The following is a 20166-nucleotide window of genomic DNA, read 5'->3' as shown; positions in this document are numbered from 1 at the left end:
GCACTTGATTAGCACAGTTTGCCCTATCTCGTTATTAAATTCTATTTCTAACTCTTTTCCTGGGTGAGGTACTCTCTATTGGGGTGGGGTGATGTGGTGTGTATGGGAGTCTGAGTGCCAGGTCACAGGGCCCCATGTGCCCGTGGTGCAGCCAGTGTGGGCGTGCAGGTGAGGGTGGGAGTGCTACTAAAGATCCAGCTGGACCAGCTGGCAAGCAGGTGAAGTGGTCTCAGAGCCGGGGAGTGCCTGTAAGGGAGCAGCTGCCCATCCCAGCGACAGGGCAGTCCCAGCCAGCAGCCAGAGAGACCGTGGGGTCTGGGGGTCTCTCACCAGGGGTGAGACCCACTGGTGTCTGTGTCTCTAAGGGTGAGGCCATGGCAGTTGGCTACTGGAGGGACCAGGGTGAGCCCTGGCCAGCTGTGCACGTGCACGCACTTGTGTATGTCTGTGAGTGATGGGGTCTGCACCGGCCACAGGAGTCGGGCTGCAGCCTTGGGGTCTCATATACCCAGGTGCCAGCAACTGGGGAGACTGGGATCTGGGAGCAAGCCGCGTGTCTGAGCCCAGCTCCTGGAAGGATCCACACGTGTATATATGTGTATATAGAGAGATATATTTCCTGCTATTGGACCTCCATCCTGCTCAGTCTGGGAGGGGAACAGGATGAGGCCATTGGTGCTGTTTGTGTACATGCTCTGTGTAGATCTGTGTGGCAGCCATGTGTACATATGTGGTGTGTATGTGTGTTTTTATGCATATGCCTACAGGAAATACATGCTCAGCCTTGCTACTGGTTGTACCTGGGAGCAAGAAGCTGTGGCAGCCTTGCTCCTTCTATCAGGCTGCCAGATCCTGCCCTAACTCCCTAACACTTTGTGTTTGACTTATCTTGGCTCACATTTTTCTTTTTCCTAGCTTACTTTCCATTTGTTTGCAAGCATAGCAAACTCCACCTTGAATCTGATCACCCAGCTGTCTCTGGCATTAGCTCTGGAAATACTCATTTACTGGTTAGTGTGGGAACTTGCCATATTTGGGGAGGCTCTTAAGCATATCCAAATTTCAGAGGCAATCTTCAGACCGCGCAAAGCATTCTTCTGAAATGGCCTCATTCCTTGTTTATTCTCGACCCGCACTGCAAGTGCGGCACAATCGAAACTTCAACAGTAGATTAAATACATACGTTAACTACCAGTCCAACTTAGAAGCAATAAGAGTTTAGCTGAAAATTAAATCTCTAACACATGATGCAGAACACAGTGGGTGGCACTTCTTTATCTACGGAGCTGATGGAGTAAACAGCAGAAAGAAAGAGACACAAGCTCAAAATGCATCACCAAAACCCAAATTTCCCTATGGAATGTGGGAAAAATACTCCACCCTCCCATTTCAGTGAATTTTGCCCCAGTCTGAATTCATCTGCTGATGCTCAAATATTTAGATTTGAAGTTTGCATCACAGCCTGTTCCTCCTAAATATCAGGTTTGTTTCTGTCCTAGGACACACACCTACTCCCCATATCACAGATAATTCTTCTGAAGATCAGCTGTTGGGGGAAGTACCTTATTAGCAGAGCAATTTGATACTGCACCAAGTAAAACCATCCACCTAGTCTGTTTGTGAATATAATAGACGTGTATTATGCAATGTGCATTAACTGCACTAGCATGGAGGCCCACTGCAGGTTGCCAGTGGCCAGCCAGACACAAGATTTCTAAGGGAAGGGCCAGGCAGAACCGGCCGCAGGTAGAACTTGATGCTGGCTGCCCCACATTAAAAAACAGTATCCTAACCATGGAGGTATGGGGATTGGGAAAAGATCATCTCCTGCTTAACAATCTTTTTTCTTTTTAGCTTTGAGTATGTCCAAACTAGTGATGCCAACTAACGTTTCATTTCCAGGGAACTCACATTGTCTGAGGAAAGCTGTTTTAGTCAGAGAATGTCTATTTAGCATTAAGCAAGAGCCCAAACAATGAGCAAGCCTGTTCTTAATTTATCTCAGAGACTGGAGCTGGCAAGTGACCCCACAGAAGCACCTTGCTGTGGCTTTTTGAGAACATCAGTGGAGCTCCAACAGGTACAGTTCTCTGGCAAACTCATTTCATATACACAAGGTCTTGGCTCAAGGGACAGATGTGGAGACAGCACAGGAAATTGTGTGTTAACAAAAAAAAAATAATTTTTTATCTTGTCCATGCCTCCACAACCTAATGGGAACAGAGACTGGTCAACAGGGTCATCACTCTGCTATCCAAGCTCCTGGCAAGCTGTATTTCACCTTACACTGGCTGCTTGGTCATATCTGCCTAACTTTCAGTTCAGCAGTACTGCCCCATATGATGAAGCTCTTTCCAGACTCTCCCCTCCAAGTTTAGTGAATCCTTTCTCGTGCTTCTTATTATTTTGCCTGGAGAACAAATTCTTCAGAGATAAGAGGAGAGCAGGGACAAGGAGGATTATTATGCAGTGTTTGCCCTGAGAGATGATTTTGTGCTTTTCTGTTTGTTGTGTTTACAACAAAAGAGCATTCAGAACAAAGGAGAGACAATGAGAGCCAGCATGGGCCAGATGCTTCCCCCACAAGCCATGAGCAACTCTTATTGTTGAGAGAAGCTGAGAAGGAGTGGGGAAAAAGAGAAACAAGAGGATGGGTGGGGAGTAGGCTGGCCTGTAGACAACAGGATGTTAAGAGAGTGAGAAGAGAGCCAATGGAGAGACAGAAGGCAAAAACAAAAAGAAAGGAAAAGGCATAACGAGGTGAAGAAAGAAAGCACTAAAACACATTAGAAAGGCAGGGCAGAGGAATAAAAGAGAAAAGGAAGGAAAAAGCAGCAGCAAAGTACCAGAGGAAAAGAGAACAGGTGAGTACATGAAAAAGATGGACACAGACAGAGAGAGGTACAGGAGGAAATTGCAGAATTTCTCAACCAGGAGAGCACAGACACAGCACTGGAGAGATCATGGCATTAAACCAAAGTCTCCTTTAACTTCTGCCCTCTCTACCATGGTGAAACGTAGGCTGGAGCTAATGTCTCTGAAAACTTTCCTAATTAACCTAGTTGATTAATCAAATCACTGTAGTCAAAAGTTTTTAATACTTTAGCAATCGTTTGCAAAGGGGAAGTAAGCTTTGTAAAGAAAGTAAATAGTTCTGTAGAAACCAACACACCGGCGAGTAAACCACGAGCAGTAGCATCATATTGAAAATTCTGTTTCCTGTACCTCAGTGCTACGCGAGAGACGTGACATCCCCCAGAAAGTCGTCTATGGTTTCCTAGTCCTACTTCCTATAACACTTCAGGCCTTTTCCTCTTTTGCTCTGATTGGTAAAAGACTCCTGCCCAGCATCTAGGCCACAAGCCTACTTTTTTTCTGATTGATATTGCCTGGGCAACCAGGCTTTCTAGCAAAGAGAGGAGCTATAGATCTGTGCATTTGCCTTTTTCTTGTGCTGTCTATTTATCTTGTTTTATTCTAACATTGGTCCACATCTAAGAATAGTAATAATGAAGTATGTGCATGTGACTCACAGAGAATGCTGTAAATATATTGTTTCCATAAGCAACTGCTCTTCTTACAGTCTCTCTCAGTTTCCGCCTCCTTTTCTCTGGAATGTACTGGCAACAGGTCAACTACATCCGAAATTGCCCCAAAGCCCACCTCCCCGTCCTGGAGTGGGATGCTGCAGCAGCTGGGGTGGTGGGGGCAGCAGCAGAGCTGTGGGGAGCTCAGGGGTGAGCTAGCTGGAGGCTGCAGGGGAGGAGCAAGAGGCTTTGGCCAAAATATCTGTGGTGAGGGTTTTTTTAATATATGAGCCACTGCATCTCACCATGGTTTCCTCCACCCTAAGCAAGAAACTGAATTTGAAGGGCAACGTAAGAAAACAACCTAATGAAGTTCACTTAAAAACCATCATCATAAGGAAATAAAAAAAATTGTACTGAGGAATAGAATTACAAAGAGAATTTCCTAGGAAAGTCCTGAGCAGCAGCATAGCAATAGGAAAATACACCCAGTTCAGGAGAGTGGTTGGGCTGGGAATCGGTTCATGAAGAGGCCTGCAGAGGAACAGAAGGTATGGGATAGAGAGAATTAGGGTTTCCATTCAGCTGAGACCTCAGATGACCCTTCTCTCCTTTTCCCAAAGGCCGAACAGCACATATATGAGTAGGTTGTTTTTGATGAATCTTCACAAAACTAATCTTTACTTCATATTTCTCAAGAAAATACTACATTCAGGTGGAAAAATGTTACTTCTTAAGGAGCGGAAACAATTTTTTTCTGGAAGACATAAAAAGAATCCTCTCTGGTACGTGCAGGGCACCACGCCAGCCCGATGAAAGGATGATGGGAAGTTTGACGAATTCAGCTAGACAATGTTCTCTAGCTGCTTAACCAGCTGCAGTGTTTCAGTCACACAGATACCGATCAGAAAGCATAGGCTTCCTCACAGCAGCATTTTAAGCCTAGCCTGGTCAATCCAGCACCAGTGCAATAGGTGCTAGGGCATGCTGCCTGCTGGCACATGGAGCCAGTTTGGGCCTGCACACCATGGCATGGGGTGGAGGCATTTCAGCAGCGGAGGCTACCTTATCTCCTGTCCCCACTTAGGCATACTTCTCACACCCCAGCATTAGTAAGAGAGAACTACGCACACAGCCAGCACATACACATACAGCATGCAGTCAAAACCACCCACTATACATACACACTCCCCAGCAAATACACATGTATGTTGACACAGCAGCTCAGACACAGAAACACGCTGGCAGACACACAACTAGGCACAAGCGGAGCTCCGGATTCACAAACACCACTTCTGGAGGCATTTCTCATCGAGCCACGTTCTGCTCCCAGGTACCTGGCCCGAATCACACTATATTTTCCAGCAATGGCATGAAGGGTTGTAGCCTGGGGGGTGGGGGGGAACAGAGGCTGTGAAGATGGCTCACTGAGATCACATGTGATTACAGCAGCAGGATTCACAGGAAAGAAACAAAGCCCCTGGCTGACCCATCTCCGTTCTCCTTGCTGTTGTAATCTAAAAATAGCTCCTGTTGAGCTGGAAACACTCAGGCATCACGATCTGAGCCTCCCCCTCTCCCTGTGTGGGCTTGTTTCACCTCGTGGGCTAACAATGGCTAAGCCAGTCTAGCGCACAGGGGTTTATCACTCCTCTCCCAGCAGGAGATGCTCTGATCTGCCCTGTGGCAGTGCTTCCCTCATCCCCACAAGCACAGCACCCCACACTTGCTGCTTAGTAGCCAGGAGCACAAGGAGCTGCCGCTGTAGAACAAGAAAGAGGGTTATGTGAAGAGTGCTCTAAAGCACCACGCACCACTCCCGTGCTGAGATCCAGGCAGAGCAGATGAGAAAAGACGAGATTAAACCCATCTTTAGGAAGAGCTGCCTTATGCAACCAGTCACGCTCTACATTGCCAGCAGGGTCAGCCACCAGAAAGGGGCAGGAGGGATCCCCACATGCAAGCCTCATCATCCCATCCCGGCAGTCCTGCCCCACTCCCCCTTGGAAATGGAGTGCCAGCAAGCCAGGGTGGGCATCTCCCCTAATCTGCCTCCTCGTTTTATACAGACACTTTCCAGAGGAAGACCACACATTTCCTGATTCATGCTCTCTGTCTCTTCCCCAGCCTCCCTCCTCACCCTCCAAGCCTCCTTCCTCACCCTCCAGTGATGCCACTCCGCTTATGCAAACCCATCTGGCTCTTGCATTGCTCCCTCTGGGTGCTCCACACACCCTTCGTCCTCCCCCAGCATCATTCCTGCACCCTGTCGCGGCTCACTCCCACTCCTACACACACGTGTATCTGCTTGCCTGTTGCCCTCCTCATCTTTATGAAAACTAGCGTGGTTACATTCAGCTAGCCTAGTTGTGCAAGGGTGCTGTGTACACAAATGATCAGGGGTGCTTCTATGGGCAGGTGGAGGATACTCTGGGGCCCGTATTACGCTTGCATTTCTATATAAAATGTTCATATCTGAGTAACTTTATGTTCTGCTACATAAACAGATAAGTAATGTGTGCTATTGCATGCCTGTACAAATACTAGCATGTCTGAGATTACCAGTGCATGAATTCATAATATTAAAATGTCTACATGTGTATTACTTTATGTCCATATATGTATGCACATGCTTTTATTTGAGCATACATTTAACATCTAAAGATATTTGCACACGTGCTACTTCATACATACAAAGGTATGTACATATGCACTTGTTCATACAAATGTTACATAATATATAGCTGTATTTTTGCTTGTGTTTGCATATCTGTGCTTGCTTGCATTCATGTATCTACTACATTTCTTTATACGTACGCATTTCTGTGTACCAGTATTCACCTGTTCCCTATCTGAAAGCCTATATTTTTATTGTTTATTCCTACTGAACACAGTTTGTCCAAAACCAAACATTAACTTTCACATTCACATTAGCATTCACATTAACAAAAATAAAAGTAAAATAAAATCCTACACGGAAACTTTTGTAGGTAATGAAGGAGGTTTTTTTCTTAGTATTTTGTTGTGCGAAAAATATTGCTCTTTACAGTGGTAAGGTTTCAAAACCCGGAAAAAGAGAGAGCTTGAGCAGTAGAGATAAGAGTTTTGATGAAAGCATTAAGAAACTTAACACTACCGACCAAATCCTCAAAAGAAATCTGTACTTTTCCAACAAGATGTGAAGGGCAACACTTTTAATATTATACATCACCATTTGCCACAGGGTAGGCCACAACTGCTGTTCTGCACAGCTACTCTTTGTCTTGCACTTAAGTGTAAGGAGAGGACCTTGGTACTTCCCAGTGGCAACTCCCAGCAGAGGTTGCTGTGGGAATCGCCCATGGTTGCTCTGGCCAAGGCCTCTCCTAGGGAAAGCTTTGGAAACTGGAGAGGTCAGAGACCTGGCTGCACGGCTCCCTCCTTCCTATCCATATTACTCCAGCACGAGAGTAATACAAAATATTTTGTTTGCTCTGAAACAGCTCTGACTGTGTCCCTGCTTCTCAGTATGGAACAGGCCAGCTGCTGAGAGGTCAGGGATTCCTTCAAGAATAGGCTTAGAGGCAGAGATGGTTTAAATATTTTCAGTACTGAGAAGCTTCAGCTCTGAGTTCCCCAGAGATAACATGCATTGTGGGACAGCTGGGAGGAAACAGCCTCAGCACAGCTCTGTGGCTTTTGGTCTATGATAGCAACAGCTTCATAAAGCATCTACATCACTTGTTCCAACAGGGGCTTCTCTCTTGGAGTCATTCCTTCAAGGGATTGGGGTGGATTGTACAGGTGTGTATCGCACAGACACCATCATCACGGCTGGCTCCAACTCTGCTGTGGTCTGCCTGAGCAGACAGGCAGTGGACAGTGGGGATGAGCTCTCCATCCCGCAGCTCCAGGTAGGGCTGAGGTGGTGTTCACAGGGGAAGCCATCTCACATCTTTCCAGGAGGGAAAGTGCTTGGCCTCAGGTCAGTGCTTCTGCACAGATTTGTTCCAGTTTAATTGACCAGGTGGGAACAGGGTGCACTTTGTTTGAAAGAGATTATACTCCTGAATTAGCTCTCCTGCCAAGTCTGTTATCGCTCTGCAAACAATGTGAGTATGGGGAAATGGACCTGGGAAAGCAGAGACTGGATGCATGAGGAAGAGCGTAGATTCCTCAGTTGATGACACAGATAAGTAGAGCTGGCCATTCCCCAGCTCAGAAACTAAAGAAACGAGATGGCAGATCTAGGATAGCAAGGAGCCATAGTGCAGGGACTACATGCTGGCTGGGGGAGCCTACTGACAGAGCTCAAGAGTGCTACAAGGGGACATACAGAAGGGAAACCACCCACAGGGAAAGACTGAGGAATCCATCCAGTCTTTAAACCTGGTCTCCAGCTAGTGGTCTTCTCCTCACTAAGCAACATTTTTAAACATCAGTAGTTCCCCTTCTACAAAACTCTCCCCAGGCGGGGCCAGATGCCATGTTTGTACCCGTTGGCTCGATGACTCGCTTTCTGCATGTCCATAACTTTCCTCCAGTCATCTCTTGCCACCTCCTGCATTAGTACCTTCTCCCGGTCAGGCCATCTCTCTTCTTTTTCCCTTCTTTCTTTCTTCAGGTGTCCTTCCATCCCTTTGTAGTTTCTCTGTCTGTCCTTTTACCTACTGCTGTATCTGCTTCTGACCAGTGTACATCTTTCTGTACGCTCCCTGCCTTGACATGTGTTGCTTTTTCACTCCGCTACTCATCAGTGGCTCCTCCTTTCCGCATCCGCACTTCCTCTCATCACTCCTTCCCTCATAATTTTTCACTGCCTGTGCCTCCCCATTCCTCTCCCAGCCTCTCTGCAGCTGTACTTCCCTCACTTCTGTCCCGGAATCCCTTTGGAAAGGATGCTATGGTCACCACAGGGTTAAAAGCATGAGTGGGGGTGGGGAGCTGCCCTTCTCTGCCCTTGATTAATGCCATCAGTCTTTTGGGAGACAGAAGGTGGCTGGAGGGAGCTGGACTGCATCCGTGGGGTCTCTCACGTCCTCAGCCCACAGGCTGAGCACAGCAGCCCTGCTACCAGCTGCACCAGTGCCAGGCAGGAGGGAGGGAGGGAGGGAGGGAGGCCAGGTAAAGCAGGCTTTTTGGCAGACACAGCCAGTACCAACATGTGGAAGCCTCAGAAACATGAGGATTGAAGGGGATTGATATGGTGAGTGACTGCTGCTTTTTTAGACAGATGGAACATATTCAGTGTCATTGTCCTTGTGCTCAGTCGCTCTGCAGAGGTCCCTCGGTCCCGCACGCTGCTCATGGGTTCCTCTAGGCTGCAGTGGGGCTCCTTGTCTTTGCCTTCCCACAGCATACCACAGAGTCCCTCTTGGTAATCCTCCCTTCTGACCCACCTACTCACACATACATATGTGCATTTCTCAGCCCTGCAATCCCCAAGCAGTTGAATTTCTAAAGAAGTGAATACCTCGCAGCAGTCAGTCTGACAGACATCCTCCCTGGAAGACTGAATCTCCTTGGCAATGGAGAGAGTGAAGGGACAGACGGAACAGAATGAGATTTTTCAGAAGAGCAAGGAGCAGACATCTCCTGTTGAGACATCCACACACCCTCCACTCAGAAATACAGTAGGAGAATTTCGTGGGTAGAAATAAAAGAAATGCCAAAATCGAATAGGACCTGGCTGAGTAAGACTGAGCACAGGAATTTAGGTGTGATGTCAGGTACTGTGCCTTTCAGCCAAATGTCCCCAGCTGAAGGACTGTTGGGTTATTCCTGCTTCTGGTACAGCCAGTTGGAACCTGACATAGAATAGAGCAGTATCTTGCCAGATCCTCAGTCTTCAGGGGATCGCAGAACAATATGTCAGATGCTTCAAAATATGTCAGTAATTGCACACACACACACACACCCCCCATCCATGAGGCATGTATGCAGATACACCATGTCTGCAGCACTGCAGGATCTGGACACGTCACAGTTTTGATTTTTCACAGCACCCCACTGAAAGGAGGAAAGAGCCTTTTTCAGATGCAGAACTGAGACAAAGAAAGACTAAAAGTAGATCCCAGACTGAGACGCCACAATGCTGAGCACTGCAGTGTAAGCACTTTCTCAGTCCCTTAAATGGAAACCAAAGCCCGGAAGGAGAGATGAATATTGCTACTATGGATCCAAAAAGCCAGCACTCGGGGAGCTGTAATACAAAATGGCACAGAGGAAAACAGTAAAGCCCAGCATTCTCCAGGCTATGTTGCTGTACTCAGCACTGCTGGGAGGTGTCTCCCTCCCTTGCAGCCTCTGCCTTTCTGAACCTGCACTCACGCCTCTACTTCTAAAAAAGCATCTACTACTAAAGAATCGGCTGTTTCTCTCCATCAACAGAGTATCTCTACGGTTAGTGCAATACCCCAGAAGATGAGACCCATGTTCATCTTCTGCATTAAGGGACCCTTTTTCTACATTCCTAGACATGGTGTTCATGGATCCACAAGTTGCTGTTGGAGGACAAACCCACTCACCATGCTGCTCTGAATGCCTGATTAGGTCTCATAGCTACTTGTGGTAGTCCTTAAAATATACATATGCTCTGCCTAATAAATTCAAACATGCTTATGGTGAAAAAATGACTGGAGCAAAGACTAGAAGCCAAGATTCTCCATACCTATGCCAGGTAGGGTAGGAATCAGGCTGCTGCATGCCTCATACCCAATACATCCTTAATTATTCCTTTTATGGGGATGTGTCCCACTGCCTGAGCCAGAATTTGCAGTTGGTAACTTCTTAGGGCCTCCACCACTCCAGTTGCTTCCAGTGGTGAGAAGGGCTTTCCAAGGAGGCTTTTTGACAAAAACACCCTAATCACCACTGCATTTCATGTCATGTCTGATCTAGGAGGGATGCATATAGTATTTTCAGAAATTTGCCTCTATGTGACACCCACCGAGCGTGGGTTTTTTGGGAACATGTTTTTTAGGTGTAGTCGCCTAAATGCTGCCTATATCCCCCTTCGGATTCATAAGACCCTGTGTTGAAGTCTATCTTAAATAACAAGCACTGCACTACCTGTTTGTAGAACAAGCAGCTGAACAAAGGGTGGGTGAACTACAACAGACATTGATGTGGGCCTGGGAACCTCTCTCAAGGGAGGAGGTTGTGTGCATAGGTGGTGGTGGGGTACAGCCTGTTTAGACCTACTCCTTAACTCCAGCCACTGTCCTGGCACTACAGCCACTGTAGCACTCCTCCAATTTTAACTCTCATCTGTTTTTCTAGATCTTCTCATGGTAGCACAGACAGTGACTGAGAAAGAGAAATGGAAAAAGGGATGAAGAATTATTGAAACAAAAAATAAGGGAAGGAAATATGTCTTACAGAAAATGAAGGAAGGAAGGGAAAAAAAGAGATAAAAACAAGATGCAGGTTAAAACAATGTAAGAAAGGAACAGCTGTGCAAAAGAAATATTTGTGAAAGGACAATGTAAAAAAAATTAAGACAAGGAGACAGAGAAACAGACAGCTGATATAGAAACATATCTCTTTCTAGTAGATGATATCCTTCTGAATTTCAGAAAGTTACTGGGTACAAGTTGCATGACAGTGTAAGGGAAGGAGGTTCTTGTAGCATTTTTATGTGAAGTGAAGCAATTAGTGCAGCACTGAGCAGTGGGGACAGAACACGTGCAGGATTCCCCCATGGCCTGCAGAAGGATATTCTTTCTCAGTTGAAAGCCCAGTACTTCAGTGACTCAATAATTTTCAGGTCTTCAAAGTTTCTCTTGGTCAAGAAATATCCCCTGCACTCTCCCTGATGTTAGGTGCAGGGTCTGTGCAGCTCTTTGTGTCATAAAGGTGCAGGGCACTGCAACCATTCAGCCTAACCTATGCCAAGAGTTCAGGTTCCCCTGGGAATTTGGGACCCTGAGCCAAACCACCTTTAACAGGTCCAAAGACTTATCAGATAACACATTCTTCAGCCTTTCAGAAGAATCACTGGATCAGAGACAGAGAGGACAATGTGCCAGTCACATGAGACCCTAAATCCTGAACTGACCTAAAAATGCAGTGAAGCTCAAAACTGCATAAATAACATATTTATCTGCAACTGATTCCTAATCAAATGTTGATGCAAGATTTATGGGAACACCCGAAACTATGGGGTGAATGTAGTAGTAAAATACATGTCTGACCACTGTTACCATTATCTGAGACAAACAGATGTTTGTGCAGCAGACCCAAGCCTCCCTGAATCCCATCCCATTCTGTGCCAGGCTCAGTGTAAGGTCTGGAATTACTTCCCCATGGCAGCCACTCCCCAGATTGTTCCAGAGTTTACCCCACAGAGCTCAGAATATTGCAGAAACGAACAAATGAAACTACTGATGACATGATCTTCAGAGCCTGGAGCCTGCTAGGGATGGATTATTAATAGGATTTAGTTAGTCCTCCTAAAGGGTTCAGCTTAAATCAAGATGACACTGTAGAAAACACTGTATGTATACAAACAGTAAGAGATAGCTGTGTCCTCAAGATCTATCTCAAGACCTACATACATAAGGGAAAAAAATTAGTATTAACTCCATTTTGCTGATATGGGAACCAGGCATGTAGTGATTATATGGTTTGGCCCAAGAGAAAAATCTGTGATGGAGCCGTAAATCAAACTCCAATATCCAGAGACCCAGACCAGTGTTTCACCAGCTACACAATCCATGATCTTCCTCTGGACGAAAAGCAGACACCACGACACAGGTGGCTGCTAGGTCCGCTAAACAGAGCCACTACAAATGCTGTATTTTCAGTGTGTGGTTCATGTTCATTCTAGATTTCATGCTCCTTTACTTACTTGAAGCCTCCGGCACCAAATAATAATTTGCCGGGAAGCAAGAAAGTGTAGTTATGGATCATAAACCCTCCCTTGCCTGCTGGGAATGTGCACAGCCGATGCTATCGGGGAACCTACACATGTCAGATTCTGTCCATCTAGCCCAGACCAGAAACAAGAAAATGACCTTTAGAGTTGCACTCCAAATTTCTGTGCTTAGATGGCTGGGAAACTGATGTTCCAGTAGGACACTCTTCCTAAACTAGGAAGAAAACTAAAGCCACTCCCTGGTTGGTGTTATGCACCAAAAGAAGCTGGAGTACAGCTCTTGGGATATTGCTGCCCAGAACATGAAAGTATTGTCATGACCCCCTATATGAGCTCAAGCATATTCTTACTTTCTACTGAGAGGAATAAGAGCTGCTCGGTACTGTGACATTGTTCCTAAACTGTTGTTGGCAGGAGACAATCTGGTCAAAGAGAGGACCAAAGTAACACTGAAGAATACATACTAAAAAATGCAACCTACTCTTGCAGCCCTATGGCCTGTTCTCCCCACTGGGACCTTCAAAAGGCTAAACCAAACCTAACTAAACCAGTGACAGACCTGCCTTGACCCCAGTCACAGAGAATCGACATGACATGCTCAAATACCGTACATCTTTTTCTGTCTCTAATTTTGGCTCCTTAATCACCTAATATCTGGACCTGATGTAAACTGCTGTGCTGAAGCAGGTTTCTGCAAGTTCAGCATGTTCTGCGGAGATCAGCTGTGTCCTCCTGCCAGGCAGCACGTGTGGACATTGAACCTGCCCAGCTCCTTCTGTCGGTCCATTTTCAAGGTGCCCAGAAGTCAGCAGGGAGGTCAGCCTGGGTCCTGTGTTTTCTAGTGCAAAAAAGGCTACAGAGATCTAGAGAGAGATCTGGCTGACAAGCATGCATGGCTCTCAGGCAATAAACCATGCCCACATTCCCCAGCAGATACCAGCCTTTCCAGTTCTACTCTGTTTTTCTTCCCCTGTCACAGGCTCAGCTGGTGGGCACTCATGTCTCAGCTCCCACCAAAGCAATGAAGGTGTCCGATATACCTCAGGGGGATAACTCTACAGTCAAAATCCCTGAAATGGGGACATCTTCTCTTCCAAATTCCCATTTGAGGTTGGTTTGTAAGGCGGATAAGTTCCTAGCTGCACTGCAAGTTTTCATAATGAAACAGCTTACCCTCCTCTTCTGTTGCCTCTGTACCCCTTTCTGCCATCCTTTAAGCAGTGAGGCACAATCAGAATAGGAGCAAGTGCTTATGTACACAAGAGTTGGGGGCACGTTAAGCAGTGGGAGTAGGACACATTTTGCAGATACGGATTTTGTCCATGGCAGGGAGGATCGTACAATTGCCCCGACTTCACTCTGGCTCTGCACCAGCTGGAAAGACGCTGCAACATCTGGCAGCAATCAATGGCATTCAAGTATAGTGTTCCCCCCGCTCTGTGTTCCCTGTATCCCCACCTTGCCTGCAGCTTTGGAGCCCCACAAGAGCTGCCCCACTTTGTGACCCACCACTGGGAATCTGTCAGCCTGCACCAGTGGGAAATTAAGATGGACCCACAGCAGTTTAAGTGACAATAAATTTAACTCCCTTTAAAAGGGAACAAGAAAATGTATGTCACCTATCCCACCCACTGCACAAATCATGTGAACACAAGTTATTACAACCTGAAAAACTGGATGGAGTCTGAACACAGCAATCCAACACAGACAAGCCTGCATCTGCTCACCTCAGACACCACCTCTGCCATTTCTACCTTACAACAGCTCTCCCACAAGCCTCTTTTCCTTGGGGCCCCTCTGCCTGCAGCATCCCTCTGTTATGCACCCAGGTAATCCTCGTGGAGGAGCTCTGTTACTGCTTGAAATCTTTGCCCTCCTCCCTGCCCTATGACATTTTCTTCAGCTGCTTTCCTAACTCCCTGACCTGCAATAACTCTCCCACTTTCTAAGCACTTTCCTCAGGGCAACACCTCCTGACCTGCTCTGGAGACTGTGATACTCGTGTCCCCCCAGGCTTCCAGCCTTAGCTGACCTGGCTTGATCTCCAGCCTCCGCACAGCCTGCCAGCCTCACCTGCCTTCACCCAGGAAAACAAGAAGGTGAAAGGCAGCACAGCAGAAGGAGGAGCTACATCTGGGTCACCGTGTTAGTTGTGCCATCTGCAAGACTTCACAGCTCTCTGCTTCCAGGAGATCTTCTCCCATTCTGAAGAACAGAGGGGCTGATGTCTTTATACTTGTCCCCTAAGAAAGCCACTGTTTGCTGCCCAGCCACAAGCACTGACCAAACAGGACTGCTTGTCCTGGTGAATAAAAGGCCAAGGGAACCAGGATACGGCTGCACTGGAGACAATAAACCAGATTCCAGCACTGCTGGGTCTCAGACTCGATCCACGATCAGGTCTTTAGGACCTCCTCTCCTTTAGCCCTTTCACTTGCTCCTTATTTCCTTTCCCCTCACCTATGTTCTCCTCCCACTCTCATCGCCAAAAGTCTGGGGTAGAGATGTTGCAGAGGGGATCTCCCTGTCACAGCGACACAGCCATCATGCCAGTGCTGACCCCAGACCAGCGATCCCAGACAGACGCAGGGTCCACAAGGTCCCTTGGCTCTGCTGTCCCTTCCCCGCTCCCACAGAGGGGCGGGAGGGACAAAGACACAGACCCTGCAGGGCCAGGCTGTTTCCTGAGGGGCAAGCAGGCTGCCAGGCATGCAGCAGCTCCCTGGTGCCTCTGGGCCTGCCAGAGGACATGGTACAATCTGTCTCACCTCCACCAGGAAAACCTAGAAGCACCACAAGCCACTTCCTCCCCTTTAAAGCTTGCCAGTTGTCTTCCATTCACAGCTGCAGCAATCGGGTGGCCTCGCTTGTTCCACCTGGGACAAAGACTCTGCCTTTAGGTCTACAACAATTATGACTACTTCAGAGTTACTCTGGCTCATGAATTTTGTAAAAGTCTGACATCTTTCCTTCTTTCAGACAAGGAGTGCCAGTATTTGTGACCATGCTAACACATTCTGAGTTCTCCCAGCGATGCTTCCTTCTACACCATCATGTGCCAAAAGCTCCAAAATGAGTCTTACAGAGCTCCTCTGCCAGCTTTTATGGTAACAAAATAAGCACTGACATGTTTACGATTCTTCTGTTGTGCATTGGATCATTTGAGGCTTTTTATCTGCATTTGTTAAAGTGTAGGTCACAAATGGGCAGCTTTTGAGAAGTGTAAACAAATTCCTCTTGTAGTTCTTTGTGTGAGTCATTTTGTCTTAGATCTGTTATAAAAATCTCTTATCAGCCTGTTTCACAATGAATGGTTATTTTGATAGTTACATGATCTGTTTCTGATGTGCATGTTGTTTCAAAGTTCTATGCTTTTTTCCAGACTAGAAATGGCTTTGGAAGCAAGGTACTTATTACTGATTGAGGTAATTTTTATTTTCTATAAAAACAGATGTAGGGATAGCCATAGCAGAATAATTATCCCACTGAGATGAACACCAGTTTATTACCCCCATAAGTAAGTATGGCTAGATTCAATGACAACATGAGCCACGGTAGCCAGTAAGGCCTTAGAACAAGGGGATCTTCTTGGGCATATTAATATCTCTCCAGACAAAGTCAGCCTTGATTTGTCATTAAGTCCTTTACTCAGAACATCGTGCTAAGGACTGCACAGAGAAGAAACTACCACAACAGCAGCAACTAATATTCCCAGTAGTTTACAAAGGTCAGAGTTATTTAATGCCCTTGCCATATGACAAGGGTCAGTCATGCCAGACCTAGAAATAGACTTCAAGACTTCTAATTTTGTAATTCCATTATTCCCTGTTCCCCACCTCCACAGCAACTGGAATTCCTGGCCCTTCTGCTCTCTTCCACCTTGGCACCTCTGCAGCCAAAGCTCCAAGACGGGTAATGTGATGAGAATGTGCAACTGTATCCCCAAGCCTCCCCTTCTCACCTCCTGCTCATGCATCTGCCCCGTGCTCACTCTCCTGTAGCAGGTCCCCTCTCACCCCCAAGCTTCTGTGCTGTGCCCTGTACCCAGCACTGCCCATCTCCTGCATCCCCTCTCTTGCACATTACACGCCCCCCTTGCCTTTGCAACAGTTATCTTCTGCAGTATCTCTTCTCCATCATCTTTCTTCTCCCCAGCCTCCTTTTTTCTAACATCTATCTCCTCCTCTCTTTCTCAGGCTTAATCTAGACTGAGGTTAAGGTGTGGTGTTAGCCACAAAGGATAATCTGGTCATTTAACCAGTCTAATATGGACACAGCAGACTGGCAGTCATGTTAACTAGATCAAGTTAGAATCTAAGACATGTACTTTAAATCCTAATTGAGTCAAGAAATCAGTGTTTCTTTGCATATCTCTCAGTTTTTATCAGTTTCTGACATCCTTTCCAAGAGTCTCTCCTCATTTTTTTTTCTGGTCATCATTTGTCCCTTTTTCCTCCCTTTCTGCCCCAAAGAGGCTCCTTTACACAACTTCTTCATCACAGGATTAAACAGGACTCAAGTCTTGGTTTTCCCCTTCAGACTCAGCTACCCACAAGGTGGTTTTTAACCCACTCTCAGGTGAATCACATGGCTTTTTTCATTTAGCTGCTTGCTCTTTGCATGTGTTTATGTTAATATGTGCCAGCTTCTCATTCCAAGTTTATCGCTCCTGCCTCAAAGTCAAAGATGATTTTTTTTTAGAACAAAGAACTTCTTTTCCATCTTAGATACGGATAAGGTGAGGTCAGGATCCGGGAGGACTGTTGCTAATCATACAGGGAGGCAGAGAGGGAACAAAAGAGAGTCTAGAAAATAAGGCTGGAGTGAAAGCATCAAGACAAAAGGTTACCGATAGGGCTGACTAACAGCTAACATCAAGAACAACGGAGGAGGCCTGATTCCACCTTCCCAGCGGTGCCTTTGGTACCCAGGAGAGGGCAGGTGGTAGCAAAAACCGGATTGTATAACAGGAGCCAACCCGTTCCAGCACTCCCCTCTGCTGGCCTGTGCCCGGGGCCACGGGACAGGGCGAGGTCTGCGGGGGACTGGGTGCTCCGGATTGCTCCCCTCTGCCCTGCGAGCCAACGGGACCCCGATGAGTGCCAAAACCGTCTCTGTTAGCTGAACCACAGCGTTCTTGGCTGAGGATGGCTGAATTATTGGGGGAACTTTAAATACTCGATATTTATTTATTTTGTGTTACTCATTCAACTTTAAGGTCAATTAGTAGGTCTTCTATGTTTTTAAATGCACACTAATATACTGCAACACTCTTGTCCTTACAGCACATAACTCTTTCCCCCAGTGGCCTGGATTTTCTTTCCTTGCTGCTGTTACAAGAGGGTAGAAGCTACAAGAAAATGATAAACAGGAAGCCCTAAAAGGCCAGATCATTTACAAAAGAGCACGTAGGCGCATAAATCCATAATGTATTGTGGATAGTGCTAAATAGCATGAAAAAGAGTTATTTGTTTTGCTTTTATACGTAAAGAAATACTGATGTATGATCTTGGTTTAACAGGCATAAAGAGCTTCTTGGCCTGCTCCCCAGATGTGCACAGATCTGTAAAATTTCCTAGAGCTTTTCTGTTGACAGTGCATATAGAAGGCACTATTATTTGGCTACAGCAGAGCTCTTGCTGTTTTGTTGCAGGGGATCTGCAATGTACATCATGTCTGTTGCATGTGTAATGAAGAGAGTTTCCGGATTTCCTTCCTGTGCCGTCGGACTGCAGACTTACAGCCAAGACCCATTTTTCCTAAGGTTCCCAGCTCTAGATCTTTTTGCAACTTAAAATTTCCTTTATCTTGCTTTTAGCTACAGGTTTTAGACAGGTTTTCTGGGGTATTTAAATCTTGGTAAGCATTCATTTCAATACACGCTCACTCCCCAAACCTCCCACCCGTGGTTGCGTCCCACTCTCCTCTCTGGCGCCCATCACGCAGCTTCCCGTCTGCACTCCCAGTCATTCCACCCCGCTGCTTCTTCTCACCTCAGCTCTCCCACCCACTCTCTTTTTCTTTCCCTGTTTCCCTCACCAGTCTCTCCTCTCCTTCCTTCCTCCCCTTCTCTTCCTTTCTGCTTTCTCTGAATGACTGTAACGCTGCCAGGACTTGGCAGATGAGACACCCCCATCTCCGAATTAGCTAAATTAGCTATATTAGCTACATTAGTTGTGTGTGATACAGGGAAACCCTCTTTCACAAGCTCACCTCTGCCAATCCCAGACAAGAGAGCGGCATTTTTAGGGATTCAGTATCCTGCGGTGATTCAGCTGTTTGATGCTGGTTGCTTCTGAACCGAGCCCAGGCGCCTAGCCAGGGCACGCGGTGAAGTGTGGGGTGATGTACCCAAACAGTTATTTATGATGTCAAAATGTGCCCGTTGCCCCTGGAAACCGGCTCTCCAGCTCATCTCAGGCAGGGGTTGCTAAGCAATGCGCTTGTGCTTGGGGGTAGGGGGAAGCAGGGCTAAGATCTGGCAGTGCTTCTCTTAGGAGTGACCTGTTGCAAAACAGGAGGGCAGGGACAGGCAGGACCACCTGCCACTTAGCGGCAGAGGCCACAGAAGGGATGGCTGATTTATTGTGATGTTTGACCGACAGCTAGTTGCTTGCCAGAGACAGTAAGTGGATGGGATGGAGGGAAGAGCAAACCGGTCCCCATGGCAACTGTGCTCAAGTCATCTGAGGTCAAAATGATGACTGAGGCTGCCAGAGAAAACGAATTTTGATGTGAGGATAAATCCCACAGCAGTGACTGCGTGGCTCAGTCTGCCAGCTCTGGGTGCCTGAGCAGCCCTGTACCCCTATGCCCCCTCGCCCCCCAGACTGGATTGCATTGCTCCCTGCTACGGTGCTCCTCGGGGCTCTCCCAAAGCCTGATCATCTATCTCAATGACTGTCCTGAATTCACCCCTAGCTATTTTGGTTTCTGGGTCACCCAGAACACATCTGCACAGCCGGCAGCGGTTGATTGCAGTGCGGGCTGGCACATCCACGCTCCTCTCAGTCACCAGGGCTGCCCACGGCGGCCAGCCCACGGCCGGCTCTCAGGGAAGGCTCAGCTTGCCAGTCACCGCTCCTTCGCTGTCCTCAAGTACCCGGCTTCATCGAAAGCCAACGTACACGTGCCTAGTGACGATAAAATCACGTCGGCTAGTTTCTTTTTCCTTTTTTTTTTTTTTTTTTTTTTGGTAGGCTGGCAGCCTTTGCAGCCCTCCTGCAAACCTTTCAGCCAGGAAGGCAGCTGGAAGTGAGCAGTCGCTGCAGAATCCTGCTGCGCTGAAACGGATGTCTGTTGCCATCTGGTGGCAACTGAAGGGCACCTGGAAATGTAGAATAAATACCAAGATCCACCCCCACACCGCCCCCCCCCCCCCCCCCCCCCCCCATTCTCTGAGCGAGACTTGTTCTCCTCCATTTATTCCACAGGCCTTTACTCCAGCCACATCACAACTTCCTCAGTCTAGAGAGGAGGCGGAGAGAATGTTAATGCTATTATTTATTTATTATTTAATCTAATGTTATTAGAATCCAGGTTATACCCATCGTTGCAAGCCTTCCCCACAGTTCTCAATTCAACACTAGCAATTTTCTAGACTACTCCACGTGCTGTAGTCAGGACTCTCTCCTAACCTCTGAAGCGTGTGGTTTAGCTCAGCCTAAATTAGAAATCTTTACTCTAGCCTGAGAGTTGCTGAATGAGTCATCCACAGTGGGTCAGTTAATGAACGTAAAATTGCCAACCCCATCTGCCTGGTGCAGAAATCTCTTTATAGGA

The sequence above is a fragment of the Strix uralensis genome, chromosome 5 (assembly GCF_047716275.1).
Source record: "Strix uralensis isolate ZFMK-TIS-50842 chromosome 5, bStrUra1, whole genome shotgun sequence".
Classification (NCBI taxonomy): Eukaryota; Metazoa; Chordata; class Aves; order Strigiformes; family Strigidae; genus Strix; species Strix uralensis.
This window is presented reverse-complemented; position numbering follows the sequence as displayed.